The sequence below is a fragment of the Heptranchias perlo genome, chromosome 20, assembly GCF_035084215.1.
Source record: "Heptranchias perlo isolate sHepPer1 chromosome 20, sHepPer1.hap1, whole genome shotgun sequence".
Classification (NCBI taxonomy): domain Eukaryota; kingdom Metazoa; phylum Chordata; class Chondrichthyes; order Hexanchiformes; family Hexanchidae; genus Heptranchias; species Heptranchias perlo.
Window position 1 is genome coordinate 11,052,799 of NC_090344.1, and position 27,835 is coordinate 11,080,633.

A 27,835-nucleotide genomic window follows, 5' to 3' on the forward strand; every position below is an offset into this window, starting at 1 on the left:
GAGATAGAGAGATTCATGTAAATAAAGTCGCTTATAAATGGTTGGTTCTGCAAAGTAGCAGAATTTTAGTTGCAGATTGGGCAAGATTCTTTCTTGTGTATTTGAATTTTGCAAGAGTACATTGGGCACCCAATTAAAAGCGCCGGCCACGCTCGAGTATCTCTCATGCTCTGAGAGAGATAAATGAAGTGAGTTAGATCCAGTTCATTCATTTGAGCATTGAACGGATCTTTAAACAATAATTCAGCGAGCAGAAATCAAACCTGCGAAGGAAAACTCCATTTGATCTTGAATTTAACGCTTCAACCACTCGGCGATCGCAGCGGCACATGGCAGTACTTGCATGGCTGTCGATGCTACTTTAAACTGCCAGTTGCTTCAAACGATGCCCGATAGACCGGCGTTGTCTTGTAGCTTTCCCAGCAGCTTCATTTGATTCGGTGGGTCAAGTTTGGGAAATTGAATGATTTTCACCGGCAGCTTGTGGTAGTATATTACCTCATTTTCATTACCGGTAATGAACCACTGCAGCCACTGCAGAATTCGGTTCCACCCACAGCCGATCGGCCATCCTTTCAGACCTCTTCTATCCATCCAATCACGTGGCCATAAATGGGCAGACAGTCATTCACAGTCATTGATTCTGACACACGGCCCGGTAGTTGTTCAGTCAGTCGGGGAGCGAGGCCTGCAGCCAGCAAACAAAAAGCCTGGCCTGAGAATAAGGCCGAGACCCAATCAGACGGATAAACAGACAGACAGATAGACAGACAGACATCTGACTCAACGTCAAAACGCAGCGTGATGGAATCACGTTGCGGTGATATCATTTTCACAGCAGCTCAGGGTCCTGCCCACAGGTTTTATAGCGGGGCAGTGTTTTATGGATGGGCTGTTGATTGTTAGTAAACTAATATTGATCGGAATTTAAATTGTTACATTAAAGTGCTCTTTGTTTGTAAATTTTGATCTACATCCTCGACAGTATATACAGAAACAAGTAACAATGTTTAAGGGATGTGGTTTCTTCAATATTCGTTGTAAAACCCTGTCAGCTGGTGTAAAAATAAAGACAAACTACCCAACACGCGGGTAAGCCCATAAAGCTAAGATGTCTACATGGCCGGTTAGCTCAGTTGGTTAGAGTGTGGTGCTAATAACGCCAAGGTCGCGGGTTCGATCCCCGTACGGGCCATAAGGTTCCAATTGCAATATTTTGGTAACTTTTAAAAGTTTGGCAGACTTGAGAAACAAGCGAATCCACACAAAATGTCATGAGGTCAATTTTTTGGAGTAACATCCATTAATATGTTTTCTGATGTATCTTTTTGAGGTCCAAAGTGGACGGCCTCAAACTTGCTTACGTTGAAATCCATTTGCCGCAGTTTTGCCCATTCACTTAATCTCGTGATATCTCTCTGTAATCTCATTCTTCCATCCACACTGCTTATAATTCTGTCTATCTTTGTGTCATCGGCAAACTTGGATATGTGGTTCTCGATCCCGTCATCTAATATCAATGAGACCGCCTAAATTGGGGTAAATTCACATTCAGCTTCAATCTCCTCATCATCTTGAGACATTTTATTTACTCCGTGTGTGTTGCGCCTTGGAAACTTCTGCACTTTGTCCTCTGGAGCTCAAATATAATTCAATTCGAACAACTACAAAGATGTCAGAATCCAATTGGTGACTTTTCACTAAAAAGCAGTGAGATAACAGGGCTCGTCCGGGATTTGAACCCGGGACCTCTCGCATATTCCATTAGAAAAACGCCCAAAGCGAGAATCATACCCCTAGACCAACGAGCCGCTTGCTAGAAAGCCCTGCAGCCGGTCTAAAATTTCACCATAGTCTTCAGCCGATCGGCTATCCTTTCCAACCGCTTCTGTCCACCCAATCTCGTTTTCTATTCCTATTTGCAGCAATATCAAGTTGTACACTACCTATTTCCAGTCACCAATATTAGCCTCTCTTTACTAAATTCGTTTACAATGTACGACTTGTTTCTTCAAATAATACTTTTCAGAATTAGTTAATCTGAAGCTACATTGGCATCTGTCTCGGCATCGTCAGAGTATACAAGCTACCATGAGTATATTTTACTCACATTGCTGTTTCCTTTCACTGTGAGGGCGAAGAGACAAAAATGTGGAGACATCAGCTACGAATTTATCAGCTGGGTTGCACCTTTACTTTTCCGACCGTCTCAATCTTTTTTTTCCTTTACCTTTCCCTGCTGGTGTTGCAGGTTCGATCAGCCTTTCCCGTTCCAGGAAGCCTGAGAAGTCCATCAGGGGACAACATCGAGACAAGAGACAAGGAGAGATAGTGAGATTCATCAAAATAAAGTCGCTTATAAATGGGTGGTTCTGCAAAGTAGCAGAATTTTAGTTGCAGATTGGGCAAGATTCTTTCTTGTGTATTTGAATTTTGCAAGAGTACATTGGGCACCCAATTAAAAGCGCCGGCCACGTTCGAGTATCTCTCATGCTCTGAGAGAGATAAATGAAGTGAGTTAGATCCAGTTCATTCATCTTTAAACAATAATTCAGCGAGCAGAAATCAAACCTGCGAAGGAAAATTCCATTTGATCTTGAATTTAACGCTTCAACCACTCGGCGATCTCAGCGGCACATGGCAGTACTTGCATGGCTCTAGATGCCACTTTAAACTGCCAGTTGCTTCAAACGATGCCCGATAGACCGGCGTTGTCTTGTAGCTTTTCCACGAGCTTCATTTGATTCGGTGGGTCAAGTTTGGGAAATTGAATGATTTTCACTGGCAGCTTGTGGTAGTATATTACCTCATTTTCATTACCGGTAATGAACCACTGCAGCCACTGCAGAATTCGGTGCCACCCACAGCCGATCGGCCATCCTTTCAGACCTCTTCTATCCATCCAATCACGTTTTCTATTCCGATGTAGAGAAATGTCGAGTTGCACACTAACTATTTCCTCCGTTCTCTTTCGCAAACATATCACTGAACAAAACTTCACAAGTCACTCAGGAAAAATAATTCAGTTCAAAATCATTAGCTTCCGAAAGACCTGCGAGGACAGACTGACCAAACCTGCGTTCAGTCGTGAAGCTTGTTGGTGTGTTGTGATCCGAAGGGACAGAGACAGGCCTGCGACACAGAGCGATGGCAGGAACTCAGAAATGTGGCCATAAATGGGCAGACAGTCAGTCACAGTCATTGATTCTGACACACGGCCCGGTAGTTGTTCAGTCAGTCGGGGAGCGAGGCCTGCAGCCAGCAAACAAAAAGCCTGGCCTGAGAATCAGACGGATAAACAGACAGACAGATAGACAGACAGACATCTGACTCAACGTCAAAACGCAGCGTGATGGAATCACGTTGCGGCGATATCATTTTCACAGCAGCTCAGGGTCCTGCCCACAGGTTTTATCGCGGGGCAGTGTTTTATGGATGGGCTGTTGATTGTTAGTAAACTAATATTGATCGGAATTTAATTTGTTACATTAAAGTGCTCTTTGTTTGTAAATTTTGATCTACATCCTCGACAGTATATACAGAAACAAGTAACAATGTTTAAGGGATGTGATTTATTCAGTATTCGTTGTAAAACCCTGTCAGATGGTGTAAAAATAAACACAAACTACCCAACACGCGGGTAAGCCCATAAAGCTAACATGTATACATGGCCGGTTAGCTCATTTGGTTTGAGCGTGGTGCTAATAACGCCAAGGTCGCGGGTTCGATCCCCGTACGGGCCATAAGGTTCCTATTGCAATATTTTGTTAACTTTCAAAAGTTTGGCAGACTTGAGAAACAAGCGAATCCACACAAAATGTCATGTGGTCAATTTTTTGGAGTAACATCCATTAATATGTTTTCTGATCTATCTTTTTGAGGTCCAAAGTGGACGGCCTCAAACTTGCTTACGTTGAAATCCATTTGCCGCAGTTTTGCCCATTCACTTAATCTAGTGATATCTCTCTGTAATCTCATTCTTCCATCCAAACTGCTTATAATTCTGTCTATCTTTGTGTCATCGGCAAACATGGATATGTGGTTCTCGATCCCGTCATCTAATATCAATGAGACCGCCTAAATTGGGGTAAATTCACATTCAGCTTCAATCTCCACATCATCTTGAGACATTTTATTTACTCCGTGTGTGTTGCGCCTTGGAAACTTCTGCACTTTGTCCTCTGGAGCTCAAATATAATTCAATTCGAACAACTGCAAAGATGTCAGAATCCAATTGGTGACTTTTCACTAAAAAGCAGTGAGATAACAGGGCTCGACCGGGATTTGAACCCGGGACCTCTCGCATATTCCATTAGAAAAACGCCCAAAGCGAGAATCATACCCCTAGACCAACGAGCCGCTTGCTAGAAAGCCCTGCAGCCGGTCTAAAATTTCACCATAGTCTTCAGCCGATCGGCTATCCTTTCCAACCGCTTCTGTCCACCCAATCTCGTTTTCTATTCCTATTTGTGGAAGTGACAATTTCGAATCCTTCGCATTTGAAAATCACAGAACAATGCCCGGTGATTCCTGCCCGTTGCCAAGGCAATCACAGTGAGCAGACAGAAAGGTGTCATCTAAAAGGCCACTGAATGTACAACCCCCCCCAAAAAAAAAGAGAGAGAGACAGAACGAAGACAGTCAATGACCCGTTATATTAAAAACAGATAACATTTGTTCGCTGGTGGGGTTACGTGTAGTGTGACATGAACCCAAGATCCCGGTTGAGGCCGTCCTCATGGGTGCGGAACTTGGCTATTAATTTCTGCTGGACGATTTTGCGTTGTCGTGTGTCTCGAAGGCCGCCTTGGAGTACGCTTACCCGAAGGTCGGTGGCTGAATGTCCATGACTGCTGAAGTGTTCCCCGACTGGGAGGGAACCCTCCTGTTTGGCGATTGTTGCGCGGTGTCCGTTCATCCGTTGTCGCAGCGTCTGCATGGTCTCGCCAATGTACCATGCTCTGGGGCATCCTTTCCTGCAATGTATGAGGTTAGACAACGTTGGCCGAGTCACAGGAGTATGAACCGTGCACCTGGTGAGTGGTGTCCTCTCGTGTGATGGTGGTATCTGTGTCGATGATCTGGCATGTCTTGCAGAGGTTACCGTGGCAGAGTTGTGTGGTGTCGTGGACGCTGTTCTCCTGAAAGCTGGATAATTTTCTGCGAACGATGGTTTGTTTGAGGTTGGGTGGCTGTTTAAAGGCGATTAGTGGAGGTGTGGGGATGGCTATAGCGAGGTATTCGTCATCATTGATGACATGTTGAAGGCTGCGGAGAACATGGCGTAGTTTCTCGGCACCGGGGAAGTACTGGACGACGAAGGGTACTCTGTTGGTTGCTTCCCGTGTTAGTCTTCTGAGGAGGTCCCGTTGCCAAGGCAATCAAAGTGTTCAGACAGAGAGGTGTTACCTACAGGGCCACCAAATGTACAAACAACAAAAAAGAAAAAAAAACAGAGAGAGAGAGGCAGAAACATAGAAACATCCGGAAGGAAGAGAAAGACAGCAAATGACCCGTTATATTAAAAACAGATAACATTTGTTCGCTGGTGGGGTTACGTGTAGTGTGACATGAACCCAAGATCCCGGTTGAGGCCGTTCCCATGGGTGCGGAACTTGGCTATCAATTTCTGCTCGACGATTTTGCGTTGACGTGTGTCTCGAAGGCCGCCTTGGAGTACGCTTACCCGAAGGTTGGTGGCTGAATGTCCTTGACTGCTAAAGTGTTCCCCGGCTGGGAGGGAACCCTCCTGTCTGGCGATTGTTGTGCCGTGTCCGTTCATCCATTGTCGCAGCGTCTGCATGGTCTCGCCAATGTACCATGCTCTGGGGCATACTTTCCTGCAACGTATGAGGTAGACAACGTTCGCCAAGTCACAGGTTGTATGAACCGTGCACCTGGTGGGTGGTGTACTCTCGTGTGATGGTGGTATCTGTGTCGATGATCTGGCATGTCTTGCAGAGGTTACCGTGGCAGGGTTGTGTGGTGTCGCGGACGCTGTTCTCCTGAAAGCTGGGTAATTTGCTGCGAACGATGGTCTGTTTGAGGTTGGGCGGCTGTTTAAAGCTGAGTAGTGAAGGTGTGGGGATGGCCATAGCGAGGTGTTCGTCGTCATTGATGATATGTTGAAGGCTGCGGAGAACATGGCGTAGTTTCTCCGCTCTGGGGAAGTACTGGACGACGAAGGATACTCTGTTGGTTGCGTCCCGTGTTAGTCTTCTGAGGAGGTCTATGCAATTTTTCGCTGTGGCCCGTCGGAACTGTCGATCGATGAGTCGAGCGTCATATCCCGTTCTTACTAGGGCGTCTTTCAGCGTCTGTCGGTGTCCATCGCGTTCCTCCTCGTCTTAGCAGATCCTGTGTATTCACAGGGCCTGTCCATAGGGGATGGCCTCTTTGACGTGGTTAGGGTGGAAGCTGGAAAAGTGGAGCATCGTGAGGTTGTCCGTGGGCTTGCGGTAGAGTGAGGTGCTGAGGTGCCCGTCTTTAATGGAGATTCGTGTGTCCAAGAAAGAAACTGATTCTGAGGAGTAGTCCATGGTGAGCTTGATGGTGGGATGGAATTTGTTGATGTTATCGTGTCGTCTCTTCAGTGATTCCTCAACGTGGGTCCATAGAAAGAAAATGTCGTCGATGTATCTGGTGTATAGTGTTGGTTGGAGGTCCTGTGCAGTGAAGAAGTCCTGCTCGAACTTGTGCATGAAAATGTTGGCGTATTGGGGTGCGGATTTGGTCCCCATGGCTGTTCCGTGTGTTTGGGTAAAGAACTGGTTATCGAAGGTGAAGACATTGTGATCCAGGATGAAGCGGATGAGTTGTAGGATGGCGTCTGGGGATTGGCTGTTGTTGGTGTTGAGTATTGATGCTGTCGCAGCGATGCCGTCATCGTGGGGGATACTGGTGTAGAGTGCCGAGACGTCCATCGTGGTGAGAAGTGTTCCTGGTTCAACTGGTCCGTGGGTACTGAGTTTTTGTAGGAAGGCTGTAGTTTCGCGACAGAAGCTGGGGGTTCCCTGTACGATGGGTTTCAGGATGCCCTCGATGTATCCAGAGAGGTCCTGACCTTCAAAGCATCCTGCACGCTCTCATCCCACGTACTCCCCGAGTGGGAGACTTCTACTGCCTCCCAAAGATACACAAAGCCAACACACCCGGACGTCCTATCGGATCCCTGTGTGAGAACTTCTCTGGATACATCGAGGGCATCCTGAAACCCATCGTACAGGGAACCCACAGTTCTGTCGCGACACTACAGACTTCCTACAAAAACTCAGTACCCACAGACCAGTTGAACCAGGAACACTTCTCACCACGATGGACGTCTCGGCACTATACACCAGTATCCCCCACGATGACGGCATCGCTGCGACAGCATCAATACTCAACACCAACAACAGCCAATCCCCAGACGCCATCCTACAACTCATCCGCTTCATCCTGGATAACAATGTCTTCACCTTCGATAACCAGTTCTTTACCCAAACACACGGAACAGCCATGGGGACCAAATTCGCACCCCAATACGTCAACATTTTCATGCACAAGTTCGAGCAGGACTTCTTCACTGCACAGGACCTCCAACCAACACTATACACCAGATACATCGACGACATTTTCTTTCTATGGACCCACGGCGAAGAATCACTGAAGAGACTACACGATAACATCAACAAATTCCATCCCACCATCAAGCTCACCATGGACCACTCCTCAGAATCAGCTTCTTTCTTGGACACACGAATCTCCATTAAAGACGGGCACCTCAGCACCTCACTCTACCGCAAGCCCACGGACAACCTCACGATGCTCCACTTTTCCAGCTTCCACCCTAACCACGTCAAAGAGGCCATCCCCTATGGACAGGCCCTGCGAATACACAGGGTCTGCTCAGACGAGGAGGAACGCGATGGACACCTACAGACGCTGAAAGATGCCCTAGTAAGAACGGGATATGACGCTCGACTCATCGATCGACAGTTCCGACGGGCCACAGCAAAAAATCGCATAGACCTCCTCAGAAGACTAACACGGGACGCAACCAACAGAGTACCCTTTGTCGTCCAGTACTTCCCCGGAGCGGAGAAACTACGTCATGTTCTCCGCAGCCTTCAACATGTCATCAATGACGACAAACACCTCGCTATGGCCATCCCCACACCTCCACTACTCGCCTTTAAACAGCCACCCAACCTCAAACAGACCATCGTTCGCAGCAAATTACCCAGCTTTCAGGAGAACAGCGTCCACGACACCACACAACCCTGCCACGGCAACCTCTGCAAGACATGCCAGATCATCGACACAGATACCACCATCACACGAGAGGACACCACCCACCAGGTATATGGTTCATACTCCTGTGACTCGGCCAACGTTGTCTACCTCATACGTTGCAGGAAAGGATGCCCCAGAGCCTGGTACATTGGCGAGACCATGCAGACACTGTGACAACGGATGAACGGATACCGCGCAACAATCGCCAGACAGGAGGGTTCCCTCCCAGTCGGTGAACACTTCAGCAGTCAAGAACATTCAGCCACCGACCTTCGGGTAAGCGTACTCGAAGGCGGCCTTCAAGACACACGACAACGCAAAATCGTCGAGCAGAAATTGATTGCCAAGTTCCGCACCCATGAGGACGGCCTCAACCGGGATCTTGGGTTCATGTCATGCTACACGTAACCCCACCAGCGAACAAAAGTTATCTGTTTTTAATATAACGGGTCATTTGCTGTCTTTCTCTTCCTTCCGGATGTTTCTATGTTTCTGCCTCTCTCTCTCTGTTTTTTTCTTCTTTTTGGTTGTTTGTATATTCGGTGGCCCTGTAGGTAACACCTCTCTGTCTGAACACTTTGATTGCCTTGGCAACGGGCATTTGGAAAGACGATCTGTAATCACCAGGTATTGTTCTCTGATTTATAAATGCGAAATGTCCGAGGATTTCATTTCCACATTCACCTGAGGAAGGAGGACGCCTCCGAAAGCTTGTGATTATGAAATAAAATTGTTGGACTATAACTTGGTGTTGTAAAATTGTTTACAAATTGTCAACCCCAGTCCATAACCGGCATCTCCACATCATTTTTAAACCTGATTGATGTCAAACTCGAGGGGAAAACTGGCCCTTTCTGTTGTGGCTTTAAACAGATGGAACCGTGTGGGTGGAGCAAAGATTTCAACATTTGTTCTAAAATGGATTAATTCAGGACAGACAGCAGGGATTATTGGAGGAAATAACACAGTGTAGGGATAAAATGCAATGGATGTTGTGAAGATGGATTGTTAAAAATTGTTTGAGAAGATGCCGGACAGGAGGCTTGTTGATAAGATTAAAGCTCACGGTATTAAAGGGAGTGGGTCAGTGTGGATGGGAAGTTGGATAAAGGGCAGAGTAGTGGTTAATGGATGTTTTTCAGACTGTGGGGATGTAAACGGTGGTGTCACCCAGGGGCAGTGTTGGGACCATTGCTCTTCTCAATACAGAGCAATGACCTGGGCTTAGGTACAAGGGCATTAGATCAACATTTCCTGACAACACCAAGATAGGGAGCATTAAGAACTGTGAAGAGGAATGTTAGCAACTTAAGTGTGATATAGGAACATTAGGAACAGGAGTAGGCCATTCAGCCCCTCAAGCCTGTTCCACCATTCAGTGAGATGGGTGTCAGTGAGTATGGGGTTGGTTTGTATCAGACAGGTTAAGATTAATGTCAGTGACTGTGGTGTTTTTTTCAGAATGGAGGTGATTGGTGTCAGTGACTGGGTTCAGGAACAGGAATTCGCCATTTAGCCCCTGAAGCCAACTCCACCATTCAATTGGATCAGGACTAATCTGTACCACAACTCCATTTACTCGCCTTTGTTCCATATCCCTTGCAACCCTCAAACAACACAAATCTATCAATCTCAATTTTGAAAGTTTCAATCGAGCCCCAGCATCCACAGCCTTTTGGGGAAATGAGTTTGTAATTTCCACTTTGTTTTGCTCTTAAATGACCTAGCTCTAATTTTAAGATTATCAAGAAGGTGGCAGATGGAGTACAATGTGGGGAAATTTGGAAATTATTCACTTTGGTGGGAAGAATAGAAAAGCAGAATATTTTCTAAAAGCTAATATGCAGGTACAGCAAACAATCAGGAAAGCAAATAGTATGTTGGCCTTTATTGTAAGTGCATTGAGGAATAAGAGTAAGGAAGTCTTGCTGCAATTGTATAGGGCTTTGGTGAGACCACACCTGGAGTACTGTGTACAGTTTTGGTCTCCGTACCTGAGGAAGGATATATTTGATTCGAGGGGGTGCAACAAAGGTTCACTGGATTGATTCCTGGGATGAGAGGGTTGTTGTATGAGGAGAGATTGAGTAGAATTGCCCTATATTCTCTGGAGTTTGGAAGAATGAGAGGTGATCTGATTGAAACGTCTAAAATTCTTAGAGGGCTTGACAGGGTCGATGCTGAGAGGTTGTTTCCCCTGGCTGGAAATAGTGGTTATTAACATCAGCAGAACCAAATCCAAACTTCCAGAATGAAGTTCTGCTGCTGAAACCCTCATCCGTGCCTTTGTTTACCTCTAGATTCGACCATTCCAATGCTTTGCTGTCCCGGCCTTCCACTTTACACCCTCCGTAAATTTGAACCCACAATCTCCAGATCAATAATCAGTCACATTATTCATTGTGTCACTGGCCCAGGCTGTGGAGAACACGGAGCAGCTCACACTCCCACAGCGCTGCGGTATGAGCAGGTACCGAGTCAGCCTCAGTCATGAGCACTGGAATCCACGAGTCCGGGTGTGTCAAAGGTGCACGGTGAACAATCACCAATGTGAAATATTTTTGCCGCTTCCCTTCCATACCTCAGCTGGTCGAGCGACAAGACTGTCGCGGAAAATAAGACAAAGTCATCCTTATGTCATTTGTTGAATTCCGGCTTGATGGAGTACGTGTGCTTTTGCAATAAGCAGCAATTAGTTCAAGGTCACTCTCTTAATTTTACACACAACTTACAGATTAACATGTTGCCATGAAGGCACAGGACGCCTCTTTTCCTTTCACAAACTTCAGAACTTTCTGTGTCTGCCCAAACAAGGCTGTTTTGCCTCTGCTCACCAGCAGGGAGTGCTTTTGAGCAGCAATACTTCAAAAAACTCAGCTCTCGCTTTCAGGCAAAAGAAGTCTTCGATCAGCACCGGACTCCACGAGTCTGAACATGTCAACAGGCGCACGGTGAACAATCACCAAAGACAATCCTTTCTATCACTTCCCTTCGATAGCTCAGCTGGTAGAGCGGAGGACTGTAGTGAATTAACCAAAGTAAAGTCATCCTTAGGTCGCTGGTTCAATTCCGGCTCGAAGGAGTGAGTGTGCTTTTGGAATAAGCAGCAATTACCTCAAGGTCGTTCTCTGAACTTGACAGGCACCTCCCAGATTAACATGTTGCCACTGAGTCACAGGACACCACTTTTCCTTTCTCAAACCTGAAAGCTTTCTGTGTCTGCCCGAGCATGGCTGTTTCACTCGAGCTTTTCCCTCTGCTCACCAGCAGGGAGTGCCTTTGAGCAGCAACACTTCAAATCGCCCTCAATTTCAGGCAAAAAGGTCTTCGATCAGTCAGTCAGTCAGGGCTCACGCTGCTCCCTCAAGCTCGGGCGGCTGTTGCTTTCCAGTGACCTCGTCTTCCTTCCGCAGGCTCGGGCTCTTCTCAGCATCATTCATGATTACTGTGGCTTCCCGTTCTGCTGTTCCTCACTTGCTGATGCTCGATACCGCCGATTGGAGCAAAGTATTTAATATATTCAAGGAGCGGCAACCCAAGGCAAGATTTCTCTGCTGGTCGTGGAGCAGCTTGGAGGCGAGTGCGAGGCGGGAACTGTGAAGGGCGATTTACAAACAGCAAACTGGAAATTAGCTCAACTGGCAGAGCGGTCACTTGGCATGTGAGAAGTAGTGGGATCATTGATTATATTCTCCACTCACCGATTGTCTTGGTGCAATTATACAGAAAGAAGAGTGTTGTCATTGAGTCCATAGCCCATGAACTTCCTAAACTTCGCTGTGTGTTTGGGTACAGAGAGGTCAAGGGGCAGCAAATCTTTTGATGTGCTGCAGTCAGCAAAAGTTCTTGATTTTGCTCTGCAGCAAAGATGGAAAGATGAGGTGAGAGATGGAAAAAAAGCTTCGTAATCCTTGATGCCTTCTCTGAAGATTGAATTCAGGACCTTCAGATTATGACACTGATGCACTGCTTGCTGGCACTGAGAAGGCACTTATCAGGTCTGGAGCCAGGCAGCCCCAGCAAGTAGGACAGCTTGCAAGGTATTGGCAGCCATAAAATAATGCACAATTTGCAAAAAAAAATGCAAGCCAAGTATGAATTGAGCTTACAATCTTTTGATCTGTAATCAGATGCGTTATCCATTGCACCACTAACCCCTGTTATAGTGAGTAAGTAGCAGTGGGAGGCAGTGGGCATGGCAGAGGTACTAAATCAATACTTTGCATCTGTCTTCACCAAGGAAGAAGATGCTGCCAGAGCGACAGTGAAGGAAGATGTAGTTGAGATACTGGATTGGCTAAAAATTCATAAAGAGGAGGTACTTGAAAGGCTGGCTGTACTTAAAGTAGAAACGTCACCTGGTCCGGATGGGATGCATCCTATGTTACTGAGGGAAGTAACGGTGGAAATTGCAGAGGTACTGGCCATAATCTTCCAAACATCCCTAGGTATGGGGGTGATGCCAGAGGACTGGAGAATTGCAAATGTTACACCATTTTTCTAGAAAGGGTGAAAGCTAAAACCCAGCAACTACAGACCAGTCAATTTAACCTCGGGAGTGGGGAAAGTTCTAGCAACGATAATCCGGGATAGAATTAGCAGTCACTTGGACAAGGATTAGGGAAAGCCAGCACGGATTTGTTAAAGGCAAATCGTTTTTAATCTAACTTGATACAGTTTTTTGATGAGGTAACAGAGAGGGTCGACGAGGACAATTCGGTTGATGTGGTGTGTATGGACTTTCAAAAGGCGTTTGATATAGTGCCGCATAATGGGCTTGTCATCAAGATTGAAACCCATGGAATCAAAGGGGCAGTAGCAGCATTGATACAGAATTGGCTGAATAACATGAAGCAGAGAGTCGTGGTGAATGACTGATTTTCGGAATGGAGGGAGGTATACAGTGGTGTTCCCCAGGGGTCGATGCTGGGACCACTGCTTTTCTTCATATATATATTACTGACTTGTTCTGGATTCCCCCTCCAGAAGAAATAATTTCTCTGTATCTACCTTATTGTGTACCTTTATTATTTTAAACACCTCAGTGAGATCACATCTCAATGTTCCAAACTCATGGGAATAAAAACCAAGTTCATGCCACCTATCCTCATAATTTAATCCTTTTAACCCCGGCGTCATTCTGGTGAATCTGCACTGTATCTTTCCCAAGGCCGATTTATCTCTCCTGAGGTTCGGTGCCCAGTTCTCCAGATGGGGTCTGACCAAGGTTCTTTACAACTGAAGCATCACTTCTGTATTCCAACCCCACTCAAGATAAAGGTCAACATTCAATTAGACTTGTTGATTATTGTCCAGATTTGTGAGGTATTTGCAAAGGATTCGAGGGAATCTTAGAGTTGGGATTTTTCTTTATTCTGTCCACTCAAGGAGTTTGATATCAGACTTACTCCTTTGAATTTAGTGCTGGATTATTGAGCCGTGATGCATTTACTTGTTTGTATTTTGTTAAATACATTTGCTGAGTGTATTTAAATTTAAGCCGAGATTCCCAGGCCTGATGCTCTATTCACGCATTGAAGGTGAGAGAGATGCTGTGGGACACACGATAAGTCCAGTAGCTGAAAGTGATTCACAGACTGGGTTTTGTGTTTGGTGATCCCGGGTACATTACCGATACCTTCCCTGGATCCCAAGGCTGGGAGAGGCACTCGGGAAGGACTGGGGAGCTGGGACTTGGCCATGAGAGTAATTGAAGGTATGAGAACTGAAATAATCTACAGTGAGAAAGGAGAAAAGGCATAATAATCGGTAATTAGGACATCAATTCGTCTCTTACCTTGAATTCAGCAAGTAATTGAACCATTCTGTTTGAAACAAAGTTGATTTATTTGATAAAGATCCTGAATATTGGATGTCAGCCCAGTTACAGCGGTTATTAACATCAGCAGAAACAAATCCCAACTGCCAGAATGAAGTTCTGCTGCTGAAACCCTCATCCATGCCTTTGTTTACCTCTAGACTCGACTATTCCAATGCACTCCAGGCCCGGCCTTCCACTTTACACCCTCCGTAAACTTGAACCCACAATCTCCAGATCAATAATCAGTCACATTATTCATTGTGTCACTGGCCCAGGCTGTGGAGAACACAGAGCAGCTCCCACTCCCACAGCACTGCGGTATGAGCAGGTACCGAGTCAGCCTCAGTCATGAGCACTGGAATCCACGAGTCCGGGTGTGTCAAAGGAGCACGGTGAACAATCACCAAAGTGAAACATTTTTGCCGCTTCCCTTCCAAACCTCAGCTGGTCGAGTGACAAGACTGTCGTAGAAAATAAGATAAAGTCATCCTGATGGCATTTGTTCAATTCCAGCTCGAAGGAGTACGTGTGCTTTTGGAATAAGCAGCAATTAGTTCAAGGTCGCTCTCTAAGCTTTACAGGCACCTTACAGATTAACATGTTGCCATGAAGGCACAGGACGCCTCTTTTCCTTTCTCAAACCTTAAAACTTTCTGTGTCTGCCCAAACAAGGCTGTTTTGCCTCTGCTCACCAGCAGGGAGTGCTTTTGAGCAGCAATACTTCAAAACACTCAGCTCTCGCTTTCAGGCAAAAGAAGCCTTTGATCAGCACCGGACTCCACGAGTCTGAACATGTCAACAGGCGCACGGTGAACAATCACCAAAGACAGTCATTTCTATCGCTTCCCTTCGATAGCTCAGCTGGTGCAGCGGAGGACTGTAGTGCATTAACCAAAATAAATTCATCCTTAGGTCGCTGGTTCAATTCCAGCTCGAAGGAGTGAGTGCGATTTTGGAATAAGCAGCAATTACCTCAAGGTCGCTCGATCAACTTTGCAGGCAGCTCACAGATTAACATGTTGCCACTGAGTCACAGGACACCTCTTTCCCTTTCTCGAACCGAAAAGCTTTCTGTCTCTGCCCGAGCACGGCTGTTTCACTCGAGCATTTGCCTCTGCTCACCAGCAGGGAGTGCCTTTGAGCAGCAACACTTCAAATCGCCCTCAATTTCATGTAAAAAGGTCTTCGATCAGTCAGTCAGACAGGGTTCATGATGTTCCCTCAAGCTCGGGCGGCTGTTGCTTTCCGGTGACCTCGTCTTCCTTCCGCAGGCTCGGGCTCTTCTCAGCAACATTAATGATTACTGTGGCTTCCCGTTCTGCTGTTCCTCACTTGCTGATGCTCGATACCGCCGATTGGAGCAAAGTATTTAATATATTCAGGGAGCGGCAACCCAAGGCAAGATTTCTCTGCTGGTCGTGGAGCAGCTTGGAGGCGAGTGTGAGGCGGGAACTGTGAAGGGCGATTTCCAAACAGCAAACGAGGAATTAGCTCAACTGGTGGAGCGCTCACTTGGCATGTGAGAAGTAGCGGGATCGTTGATTATATTCTCCACTCACCGTTTGTCAAGGGACAATTGTACAGAAAGAAGAGTGTTGTCAGCGAGACATGAGCCCATGTACTTCCTAAACTTGGCCGTGTGTTTGGGTACAGAGAGGTCAAGGGGCAGCAAATCTTTTGATGTGCTGCCGTAAGCAAAAGTTCTTGATTTTGCTATGCGGCAAAAATGGAAAGATGAGGTGAGAGATGGGAAAAAAGCTTCGTAATCCTTGATGCCTTCTCTGAAGAATGAATTCAAGACCTTCAGATTATGACACTGATGCACTGCTTGCTACACTGAGAAGGCATTTAGCAGGTATGGAGCCAGGCAGCACCAGCAAGTAGGACAGCTGGCAAGGTATTGAATGTCATAAAATTTTGCATATAAAAACCAAGCCAGGTAGGAATCGAACCTAATGCGTTATCCATTGCACCATTGGCCCAGATTATAACGAATTAGTAGCAGTGAGAGGCAGTGGGCATGACAGAGGTACTAAATAAATACTTTGCATCTGTCTTTCCCAAGGAAGAAGACGCTGCCAGAGTGTCAGTAAAGGAAGATGTTGCAGAGATACTGGATTGGCTAAACATTCATAAAGAGGAGGTACTGGAAAGGCTGGCTGAACTTAAAGTAGAAACGTCACCTGGTCCGGATGGGATGCATCCAACGTTGCTGAGGGAAGTAACGGTGGAAATTGCAGAGGTACTGGCCATAATCTTCCAAACATCCTTAGATATGGGGTTGATGCCAGAGGACTGGAGAATTGCAGATGTTACACCCCTGTTCAAGAAAGGGTGAAAGAAAAAATCCAGCAAATACAGACCAGTCAGTTTAACCTCGGTGGTGGGGAAAGTTCCACCAACGATAATCCGGGATAGAATTAGCAGTCACTTGGACAAGGATTAGGGAAAGCCAGCACGGATTTGTTAAAGGCAAATCATGTTTAACTAACTTGACACAGTTTTTTGATGAGGTAACAGAGAGGGTCGATGAGGGCAATGCAGTTGATGTGGTGTGTATGGACTTCCAAAAGGCGTTAGATAAAGTGCCGCATAATGAACTTGTCATCAAGATTGAAGCCCATGGAATAAAGGGGGCAGCAGCAGCATTGATACAGAATTGGTTAAATAACAGCAGAGTGTAGTGGTGAACGGTTGTTTTTCGTAATGGAGGGAGGTGTACAGTGGTGTTCCCCAGGGGTCGGTGCTGGGACCACTGCTTTTCTTGATATACATTAAAGACTTGGACTTGGGTATACAGGGCACAATTTCCAAATTCTTGCTACCAAAATGCTCCACTTCACTGTCATCTGCATTAAACACCCATTTTGCAAGTTTATTAATGTATTTTGTATTTGGTCGCAATCTTCATCAATATTATCTGAACTCCACCCCACCCCGCCAATCTGGTGCCATCTGTAAATTTTGAAATTGTACTTCCGATTCCCGAGTCCAAATTGTTTATGTGAATTGTGAACAGTGGTCCCAGAACTAATCCTTGTGGAACATCACTTTCCACCTTATACAGTGTGTGTCGCTACAATTAACCCCTGCTATCTGTTTTAGAGCAGTCGTCAAGAGAAACTTCTTTACATAGGGAGTAGTCAGTCTGTGGAATTCACTTCCACGGTTAGTGTTTGGGGCACACAGTTCTGTAATGACAAGTGGTCCTCATGTTTTTATCCAAGACAGGCCTCAGCCCAGTCATTTACTCCAAATGTTGATGCAATAGTTCAAGCTAAGAGGTGCCAGGTATCGGGAGCAGCAGTAGCTGTAAATAAAATCTAAATGTACGTAAGTAACAATAGAGTTCATTTTCATCTATTTCCAGTTTAATAACTTTTGCTGAATGTGGTCCAGGCCAAGTGTCATGATATCGGGTCAGGTTCACCATAGGAAATGAGTTTGACACCCCTGAGATAGACAATGTGAACCGGATTACCCTCATCCACTAACCCAGCAACTTCTTCAAAAAACTCAAGCAAGTTTGTAAGACAGCATTTTCTTTCCCAGAAGCCGTGTTGAGTATCTCTAATGGCTCCTTCTCTTTCCCCGTGATCATAAACAGCATCTCTTAGGATCCCTTCAAGCATCTTCCCTCAGATCGAGGTCACACTGATGGGCCTGTCATACCCCGGCTCTGATTTGTCCCCTTTAATGAAAATGGGAACTACGTGAGCTACCTTCCAATCTCAGGGGCCTATCGCTGACTCTATTGAGCTGCTGAAGATACAGGCAAGAAGCTCACAGAGTACCCGTCCCATCTCTTTAAACACCCGTGGGTGAATATCATCTGGACCTGGAGCACAATGCATTTTGAGAGTTCATATTTTATCCAAAGTGACATCCCATTCTATTTTAATATTTATGATGTTATTGTTGACAGCACATCCCACAGCTGGAATCTGAGCATCATCCACAGGAGTGTAGACTGATGTGAAATAATCATTCAACAGCTCTGCCATAGCCCGGGAATCTGTCCTGAACTGTCTTTCGGTGGCCCTAAAGCATCTTTAATGGTCTTCTGACTCCTGACGTAGCTGAAAAAACATTTGCTGTTATCCTCAGAATTGTGCACCATTTTCTTTTCCAAAGATCTCTTAGATTCTCTAATGGCTGCTTTTGTCTCCCTCGATTGTGGGTGATATTTGTCCCAATTCTCCGGTAAACTGAATTCATCCTGATCTGATCTGGTTTAAATGTAACATAGTTCGGGGACTCAGGAATCATTCACCGCTAGACCCACACCGACAGGTAAAGCCCCAGACGGTTCCTTAGTAAGGATTCCTCTGGTACCTCAGCATATATTTGTCAGCTATCTTACAGTCCTCTCCTGGAGGCCCCACTCCCTGAGCCTGCAACCTTCAGCAGGGTCAGTGGTGGAGTTCCGCAGTGGGAGTGATCCCAGAGTAAATGTCGGGATCGCCCCCACCCTGTGGATGGTCCGGGTCGTGTATTTTTAGTGATCCTGGTGTCTAACACGCAGACAGCAATAAAACCATGAATTCTGGAAACACACTGCAGGTCTTTCTTTATCTGAGATCGAATGACTGTTGTATAATTGTACCAGCAGTTAACAGGCTCCTGTGAACTCCTCCCTCTGCTACTTCAATTCAGACTTTAACTCATTTATTTTTAACGGGTTTATTTTAAATGAGTTCACGCCTGCCTTCAATGGTAGACTCAGGACTGTCACACAAACAGGTGAAATCTTCATAGAATAATTACCACTGTCATTTTTAGACTGGATGTCTCACGGTGACTTTGCTGTCAGTGAAGAGAGACGAGAAAGACCAAAGTGCCGTTTGCCCCTCTCAGTGTGGCCCTGAAGGACTGTGTCCAGGCTGAAGTTCTGTTCCCCCCGGACGATCCTCCCCCCAGATTGTCCTTTCTGAGCTCCAGTCAGGTGAGGCTAAACATTCAGGTGGGAAAGACCAAAATCTACAACAAGGTGTTTAAAACAAATCTGATTTATTGAACAGATATCCAGATTATTAAACTCCAGCCCAGTTATAGGGGTTATTGACATCAGCAGAAACAAACCCCAACTGTCAGAATGAACATGGTTCAGTCCTGGATGGGATTAACAGCAGAATCCGACCCCTGCAGTCATATGTGAACTCACTGGTGTCTCAGCACGTGTGATGACTGAGTGAATCCCTTCCCACACACGGAGCAGGTGAACAGTCTCTCCCCAATGGTCGTGAGTTGATGTGTCAGCAGTTCATTTCTGCTTTTAAAGCTCTTCTCACAGTCAGTGAATTAACAGGTCACTCAATAGTGTGAACAAGTTGATGTTTCAGAAGGTGGGATGAATTAGTGAATCCCTTCCCACACACGGAGCAGGTGAACAGTCTCTCCCCTGTGTCAGTGCGTCGATGTCTCAGCAGTTCGTTTCTGATTTTAAATCTCTTCCCAAAGTCAGAACATTTAAAGGTCTCTCATCAGTGTGAACTCGCTGGTGTCTCAGCAGGGTGGATGACCGGGTAAATCTCTTCTCACAGAAGGAACAGGTGAACGGCCTCTCCCCAGTGTGAGTGCGTTGGTGTGTCAGCAGATCAATTTTGCTTTTAAATCTCTTCTCACAGTCAGAACATTTAAAAGGTCTCTCATCGGAGTGAACTCGCTGGTGTGACAGAAGGTTGGATGACCGAGTAAATCTCTTCTCACACAAGGAACAGGTGAACGGCCTCTCCCCAGTGTGAGTGCGTTGGTGTCTCACCATTTCGTTTCTGATTTTAAATCTCTTCTCACAGTCAGGACACTTAAAAGGTCTCTCATCAGAGTGAACTCGCTGGTGTGACAGGAGGTGTGATGATTGAGTGAATCTCTTCTTACACACAGAGCAGGTGAATGGCCTCTCCCCAGTGTGAGCTCGCTGGTGTGTCAGCAGAGTGGATGACCGAGTGAATCCCTTCCCACACACAGAGCAGGTGAACGGCCTCTCCCCAGTGTGGGTGCGTTGGTGCATCAACAGGGTGGATGACCGAGTGAATCCCTTCCCACATGCAGTGCAGGTGAACGGCCACTCCCCAGTGTGACTGCGTTGGTGTGACAGCAGATCAATTTTGCTGTTGAATCTCTTCTCACAGTCAGAACATTTAAAAGGTCTCTCATCAGTGTGAACTCGCTGGTGTGACAGAAGGTTGGATGACCGAGTAAATCTCTTCCCACACAAGGAGCAGGTGAACAGCCTCTCCCCAGTGTGAGTGCGTTGGTGTCTCAATAGTTCAATTCTGATTTTAAATTTCTTCCCACAGTCAGAACATTTAAAAGGTCTCTCATCAGAGTGAACTTGCTGGTGTTGCAGAAGGTGGGATGACTGAGTGAATCTCTTCTTACACACGGAGCAGTTGAAAGGCCTCTCCCCAGTGTGAACTCGCTGGTGTGTCAGCAGGATGGATGACCGAGTGAATCCCTTCCCACACACTGAGCAGGTGAACGGCCTCTCCCCAGTGTGAGTGCATTGGTGTGTCAGCAGATTCCTTTTGCTTTTAAACCTCTTCTCACAGTCAGAACATTTAAAAGGTCTCTCATCAGAGTGAACTCGCTGGTGTGACAGAAGGTGGGATGACTGAGTGAATCTCTTCTTACACACGGAGCAGGTGAACGGGCTCTCCCTAGTGTGAACTCGCTGGTGTGTCAGCAGGGTGGATGAACCAGTGAATCCCTTCCCACACACGGAGCAGGAGAACGGCCTCTCCTCAGTGTGAACTCGCTGGTGTGACAGAAGCTGAGATGACCGAGTGAATCCCTTCCCACACACGGTGCAGGTGAACGGCCTCTCCCCGGTGTGAATGCGTTGGTGTGTCAGCAGGTTACTTTTGCTTTTAAACCTCTTTTCACAATTCGAACACTTAAAAGGTCGCTTATCAGAGTGAAATCGCTGGTGCATCAGGAGGCTGTATGACTGAGTGAATCCCTTCCCACAAACGGAGCAGGTGAACGGCCTCTCCCCAGTGTGACTGCGTCGATGAGTTTCCAGCAGTGACGGGTAATTGAATTCCTTCCCACAGTCCCCACATTTCCGCGGTTTCTCCGTGGTCCGGGTGTCCTTGTGTCTCTCCAGGTTGGACGATCAGTTGAAGCCTCGTCCACACACAGAACACGTGTACGGTTTCTCCCCGCTGTGAATGGTGTGATGTTTTTTCAGGCTATGTAACTGGTTAAAGCTCTTTCCACAGTCAGTGCACTGGAACACTCTCACTCGGGTGTGTGTGTCTTGGTGCTTTTCCACTCACACTGATGTTTGAAATCTTCTCCCAGAGACAGAACAGAGAAACATTTCTCCTTCCACATTCAAAGGCCGATGATCTTCAAGTCCTGATGAATCAAATGACTCTGTCAGATCTTGACGTGATCTTTGGTTTGAGTTTCCTGTCTGCAAATCCTCCTCTTCTAATAACCTGTGAAAGGAGTTTATAAAAGTTATCACTGTAAATACAGGATAAAAATTCAGATCAGATAACTCGACGTTCTATGGAACATTCTTTCCTCTCTTATTCCTCAAAGCTGTAAATCCCCGTCCCACACACTCTCCCTCCTCCCTGTGCTGAAATCCAAACACATCGCATCATCTTTGAGTGGCCGTAAACCATGAGTGAAAGGGTGAATGTGAGAGAGTGAGTGTGAGAGAGTGAATGTGATTACAGCAGTGGGCTCGGTGTGGAGAATGAAGTGGGGCAGGTGGAGCATGTTTCAATGGGGCAGCAGTGATCATAATCTCATTAGGTTTAGAACAGTTATGGAAAAGGACAGGGGACAGTCAAATGTGAAAATTCTTAACTGGAGGAGGGCTAATTTCATGAGTTAAAATGGGATCTTGTCCAGGTGAATTGGTGTCAAAAATTGGCAACAAAACAGTAATTGAACAGTGGGAGGCCTTCGAGGAGGAGTGGGTTTGGTAGAGAGTAGACCGATTCCCACGAGGAGCAAAGGAATAGCATCCAAAGCTAGAGCTCCCTGGATGACTGAAGAAAAAGAGATCACCATTTCTCCTTCATTTACAGACTCTCGCTGACTGATCACCATTTCTCCTTCATTTACAGACTCCCCCTGACTGATCACCATTTCTCCTTCATTTACAGACTCCCCCTGACTGATCACCATTTCTCCTTCATTTACAGACTCCCCCTGACTGATCACCATTTCTCCTTCATTTACAGACTCCCCCTGACTGATCACCATTTCTCCTTCATTCACAGACTCCCCCTGACTGATCACCATTTCTCCTTCATTTACCGATGCTCCCTGAATGATCACCATTTCTCCTTCATTTACAAACGCTCGTTGACCGATCACAATTTCCCCCTCATTTGCATATGTTCCCTTATCGATCACGATTTCTCCTTCATTTACAGACGCTCCCTGACCGAATACCATTTCTCCTTCATTTACAGACGCTCCCTGACCGATCACCATTTCTCCTTTTGTTGAGAGTTGGTCCGGAGCGAAACGGGAGAAACCGGAAACCGGCGGGTAGTGAGGGGGGATAATGTTCACTGTTTTATATTCGGGTCTGGGGCCGCACTCGGGGTTTGTGAAGCCTGAGCCTGGGCCTGAGCCCGGACCCGGGCCCCGGGGTTTATTGATCCTCTTGCTCCGATCCTCTCACCTGCACCGAACGCGCTCCTCCCGCAGCCTCGACTGACCGCGCATGCTCAGGACACACAGCCCGATAATGAGTCAGACTGCGCCTGCGCGCTGTGCTTCACTGATTCAGATAGGGCACAATCTGTACCGTGCTGCATGCTGGGTGTTGCGGCCGCCATTGCTGGTCTTAACATCTTGCTGAGAAGCAAATACATTGGAAGAAGCGAGAGCGCGTTTGGATCAAGGAAAATAAAATTAACTGAAACCCCAGCTCTTCGTGCCATTTAAACTGGCACAAACATACAGCGCAGACGCTCCACCACTTTGGTAAACTCCAGAAAATATTTTTTACGGTAACTTTTATTAATTTCGTTTTATTAAATGTTGCAACTGACGGGTTCAATTAAGGTTTATTTTCGAACTGCACCTCAGGATGTCAGTGTCAACACTAATCCCACCATGGTGATGAAGGAGAGTTCCGTATCAATAGGAGGAGCGGAAATTGACTGGAGGGGTGAGCGGGTGAGTTGTTCCTCCAATCAATCGGAGTGTGTGAGGGGCGAGAGTTGCGGCACAGAATGGGCGGGTCTCAGCCCAGATGCCCGTCATTGTCTTAAACATAATTTTTAAAATCTAATTTATCTTAAACTCCAGAAGACGACTTGATCTTTCTGTTGCGTTTTGAAACAGATAAAAGCAGATGAGGTGGAGCAAGCATTTCAACATTTGTTAGAAAAACACATTAATTAAGAACAGCCAACATGGATCATTTGAGAGAACTCAAGTCTACTGATAAAGGGAATGTCGTGGATATTGTGTACATTGATTGTGAAAGGGTGTTTGGTAAGATGCCGGACAGGAGGCTTGTTGATAAAATTAATACTGCCCTTAGTATCGGGAATGAGGCAGTGTGGATAGGAAGTTGTGTAAAGGGCAGAAAACAGAGAGTAGTGGTTAATGGATGTTCTTCAGACTGGAGGGATATTAATAGTGGTGTGCCCCAGGGTCAGTGTTACCATGGCTCTTCTCAATATAGAGAATGATCTGAGCTTGGGTATGTGGGACACAAGGTGCAGATTTCTAGATGACGCCAAAATTGGCACCTTGGGCAATTGTCATGTCCACGGGTTAGTAAATGGGGCAGGTGAAATTTAATGCAGAGAAATGTGACGGGATGCATTTTGAGAGGAAGAAAAATGAGATGAAATGTAAACTAAATGGTAAAAGTCTTAAAGTGGAGCAGCAAAGAGACTTAGGTGTGGAAGGTTCTAACTGATGCATTGTCTTATTAATTAACAAGTCTGAGAGTCAGCAACTTTAATACCTCATTAAGAAATATATGAGCAAATTCTCTTGCTTCTACCGTTCCAGAGTAAACATGCAAATCCCCCGTGTAGACGAGATCAGTCCTCTGGATGGAACGACGGACGCCCTGAGCTTGATCTCCGGTGTCTCCAGTCCCAACTGCCCCTTACATCAGTATCCCCTCATTTTTATACCCTGTTGTGATCCATCTGTCACTGGAGCTGCAACTTCCCTAATCTGTGGTTTACAAGGACACATTGCTTGGTTCCCAGCAGTTACTTTTCTTCAGTAGTGTTCTCCTGATCCCTGAACTACCCTGCTTACTGTTAATTAGAATCATAGAATCATAGAAAATTTACGGCACAGAAGGAGGCCATTCGTCCCATCCAGCCTAATCCCACTTTCCAGCACTTGGTCCATAGCCTTTTAGGTCACAGCACTTCAGGTGCATATCCTGGTACCTTTTAAATGAGTTCAGGGTTTCTGCCTCGACCACCCTTTCAGGCAGTGAGTTCCAGACACCTATCAACCTCTGGGTGAAAAATGTTTTCCTCAGCTCCTCAATAATCGTACTACCAATCACTTTAAATCTATGCCCTGCCCTTTGTTTATTGACTTCTCTGCTAAGGGAAATCGGTCCTTGCTACCCAGCCTATCACGGCCACACATAATTTTGTACACCTCAATGAAATTACTCCTCAGCCTCCTCTGTTTCAAAGAGAACAATCCCAGCCTATCCGATCTTTCCTCGTGCATAAAATTATCCAGTCCTGGCAACATCCTCGTAAATCTCCCCTGTACCCAATCAAGTGCAATTACACCCTTCCTGTATTGTGGTGACCAGAACTGTACACAGTACTCAAGTTGTGGCCTAACCAGTGTTATATACAGTTCCAGCAAAACCTCCCTGGTCTATGCCGTGGCTAGTAAAGGAAAGAATTCCATATGCCTTGTTAACCACCTTATCGACCTATCCTGCTACCTTCAGGGATCTGTGGACATGCATTCCAAGGTCCCTCACTTCTTCTACACCGTTCAGTATCCTCCCATTTATTGTGCATTCCCTTGCCTTATTTGCTGGCCCCAAATTCATTACCTCACACTTCTCCGGATTGAATTCCATTTACCACTTTTATGCCCACCTGATCAGTCCATTGATATCTTCTTGCACTCTATAGCTTCCTCCTCACTATCAACCATGCGGCCAATGTTGTATCATCTGCAAACTTCTTGATCAAGCCCCCTACATTTAAGTCCAAATCATTAATATACATCACAAAAAGCAAGGGACCGAGTACTGAGCTCTGCGGAATCCCACTGGAAACAGCCTTCCAGTCAAAAAAACACCCGTCGATCATTACCCTTTTCTTCCTGCCACTGAGCCAATTTTGGATCCAACTTGCAATTCTCCCTTGGATCCCATGTGATTGTACCTTTTTGACCAGTCTGCCATGTGCAATCTTGTCAAAACTCTTGCTAAAATCCATGTAGACGACATCAAATGCATTACCCTCATCGACTCTCCTTGTTACCTCCTCAAAAAATTCAATCAAGTTAGTCAGACACGACCTTCCCACAACAAATCCACGCTGACTGTCCTTGATTACTCCGTGCCTTTCTCAGTGATGGTTTATCATGTCCTTCAGAATTGATTCCCAACTTGCCCACCACCGAAGTTAGACTGACTGGTCTGTAATTACTCGGTCTATCCCTCGCTCACTTTTTAAACAATAGTACAACATTAGCAGTCCTCCAATCCTCCAGCACCACGCCTGTATCCACTGAGAATTGGAAAATTTTGGTTAGAGCCTCCGTTATTTCCTCCCTTGCTTCTTCTAACTCCCTGCGATACATTTCATCCGGCCCTGGTGATTTATCTACTTTCAAAGATGCTAAATCCCTTAATGCTGCTTCTCTCACTAAGTTTATCGCATCCAATATTTCACACTCCTTCTCCTTAACTACAATGTCTGCACCATCCCTCTCTTTTGTGAAGACGGGAGCAAAGTATTCATTAAGAACCATACCGACATCTTCTGCCTCCACACATAGGTACCTTTTTTGGTCTCTAAAAGCCCCTACTCTTTCCTTCGTTTTCCTCTTGCTCTTAACGTATTTATAAAACATCTTTGGATTTTCCTTCATTTTATTTGCCAATATTTTTTGATGCTCTCTCTTTGGTTTCCTAATTTCTTTATAATTTCACCCCTGCACTTTTTATACTCCTCTAGGCTTTCTGTATTATTGAGCTCTCGGTGTCTTACATAAGCTTTCCTTTTCTGCCTTATCTTACCCTGTATGCTTCTTGACATCAGGAGATAAAATTTCATATTCATTAAATAAGCATCACACATTACAATCTAATCTACTATATTGCTCACTCTGGTTTAGGTTTACATTATGGTTAATAAAAAAATAATTCCTGTTCCTTCCCCTTATCGGATTATCATAGAATCATAGAGGTTACAACATGGAAACAGGCCCTTCGGCCCAACATGTCCTTGTCGCCCAGTTTATACCACTAAGCTAGTCCCAATTGCCTGCACTTGGCCCTTATCCCTCTACACCCATCTTGCCCATGTAACTGTCTAAATGCTTTTTAAAAGACAAAATTGTACCCGCCTCTACTACTGCCTCTGGCAGCTCGTTCCAGACACTCAACACCCTTTGAGTGAAAAAAATTGCCCCTCTGGACCCTTTTGTATCTCTGCCCTCTCACCTTAAATCTATGTCCCCTCGTTATAGACTCCCCTACCTTTGGGGAAAGATTTTGACTATCTAACTTATCTATGCCCCTCATTATTTTATAGACTTCTATAAGATCACCCCTTAATATCTACCTTATCTATGCCCCTCATTATTTTATAGACTTCTATAAGATCACCCCTTAACCTCCTACTCTCCATGGAAAAAAGTCCCAGTCAATCTAACCTCTCCATATAAGTCAAACCATCAAGGCCCGGTAGCATCCTAGTAAATCTTTTCTGCACTCTTTCTAGTTTAATAATATCCTTTCTATAATAGAGTGACCAGAACTGTACACAGTATTCCAAGTGCGGCCTTACTAATGTCCTGTACAACTTCAACAAGACATCCCAACTCCTGTATTCAATGTTCTGACCAATGAAACCAAGCATGTCGAATGCCTTCTTCACCACCCAATCCACCTGTGACTCCACTTTCAAGGAGCTATGATACTGTACTCCTGGATCTCTTTGTTCTATAACTCTCCCCAACGCCCTACCATGAACGGAGTAGGTCATGGCCCGATTCGATCTACCAAAATGCATCACCTCACATTTATCTAAATTAAACTCCATCTGCCATTCATCGGCCCACTGGCCCAATTGATCAAGGTCCCGTTGCAATCCTAGATAACCTTCTTCACTGTCCACAATGCCACCAATCTTGGTGTCATCTGCAAACTTACTAACCATGCCTCCTAAATTCTCATCCAAATCATTAATATAAATAACAAATAACAACGGACCCAGCATCGATCCCTGAGGCACACCGCTGGACACAGGCCTCCAGTTTGTAAAACAACCCTCCACAACCACCCTCTGTCTTCTGTCGTCAAGCCAATTTTGTATCCAATTGGCTACCTCACCTTGGATCCCATGAGATTTAACCTTATGTAACAACCTACCATGAGGTACCTTGTCACTGAAATGATACCAGTTGGATTAGAGATTCCAACTAGCCGATTCTGTGGAATGGAATGGCTGATTTGTGTTGCCATGGCGACCTGTCTGCAGTCAAGCGCCTGTTTGAGTTTCTAACACAGATTAAACTTCTCTTTCC

General features: G+C 45.8%; 5 non-coding genes and 1 pseudogene across 5 annotated transcripts; 4 read left to right on the plus strand and 2 right to left on the minus strand.

Annotated features, from left to right (window-relative positions):
• The first annotated feature begins 1,121 nt into the window (after window positions 1-1,121).
• On the plus strand, window positions 1,122-1,195 carry trnai-aau (transfer RNA isoleucine (anticodon AAU)). Its single transcript has one exon. It is a non-coding gene; the product is annotated as a tRNA-Ile (tRNA).
• A 526-nt stretch (window positions 1,196-1,721) lies between these two features.
• trnap-ugg (transfer RNA proline (anticodon UGG)) lies at window positions 1,722-1,811 on the minus strand. The gene is given in 2 exon segments: window positions 1,722-1,757; window positions 1,776-1,811. It is a non-coding gene; the product is annotated as a tRNA-Pro (tRNA).
• A 1,858-nt stretch (window positions 1,812-3,669) lies between these two features.
• On the plus strand, window positions 3,670-3,743 carry trnai-aau (transfer RNA isoleucine (anticodon AAU)). Its single transcript has one exon. It is a non-coding gene; the product is annotated as a tRNA-Ile (tRNA).
• Window positions 3,744-11,262: 7,519 nt separating this feature from the next.
• Window positions 11,263-11,356, plus strand: trnay-gua (transfer RNA tyrosine (anticodon GUA)). Its single transcript has 2 exons — window positions 11,263-11,299; window positions 11,321-11,356. It is a non-coding gene; the product is annotated as a tRNA-Tyr (tRNA).
• A 3,585-nt stretch (window positions 11,357-14,941) lies between these two features.
• Window positions 14,942-15,035, plus strand: trnay-gua (transfer RNA tyrosine (anticodon GUA)). Its single transcript has 2 exons — window positions 14,942-14,978; window positions 15,000-15,035. It is a non-coding gene; the product is annotated as a tRNA-Tyr (tRNA).
• A 4,177-nt stretch (window positions 15,036-19,212) lies between these two features.
• Window positions 19,213-21,056, minus strand: LOC137335615 (zinc finger protein 271-like; annotated as a pseudogene).
• Between the last annotated feature and the right edge of the window lie 6,779 nt (window positions 21,057-27,835).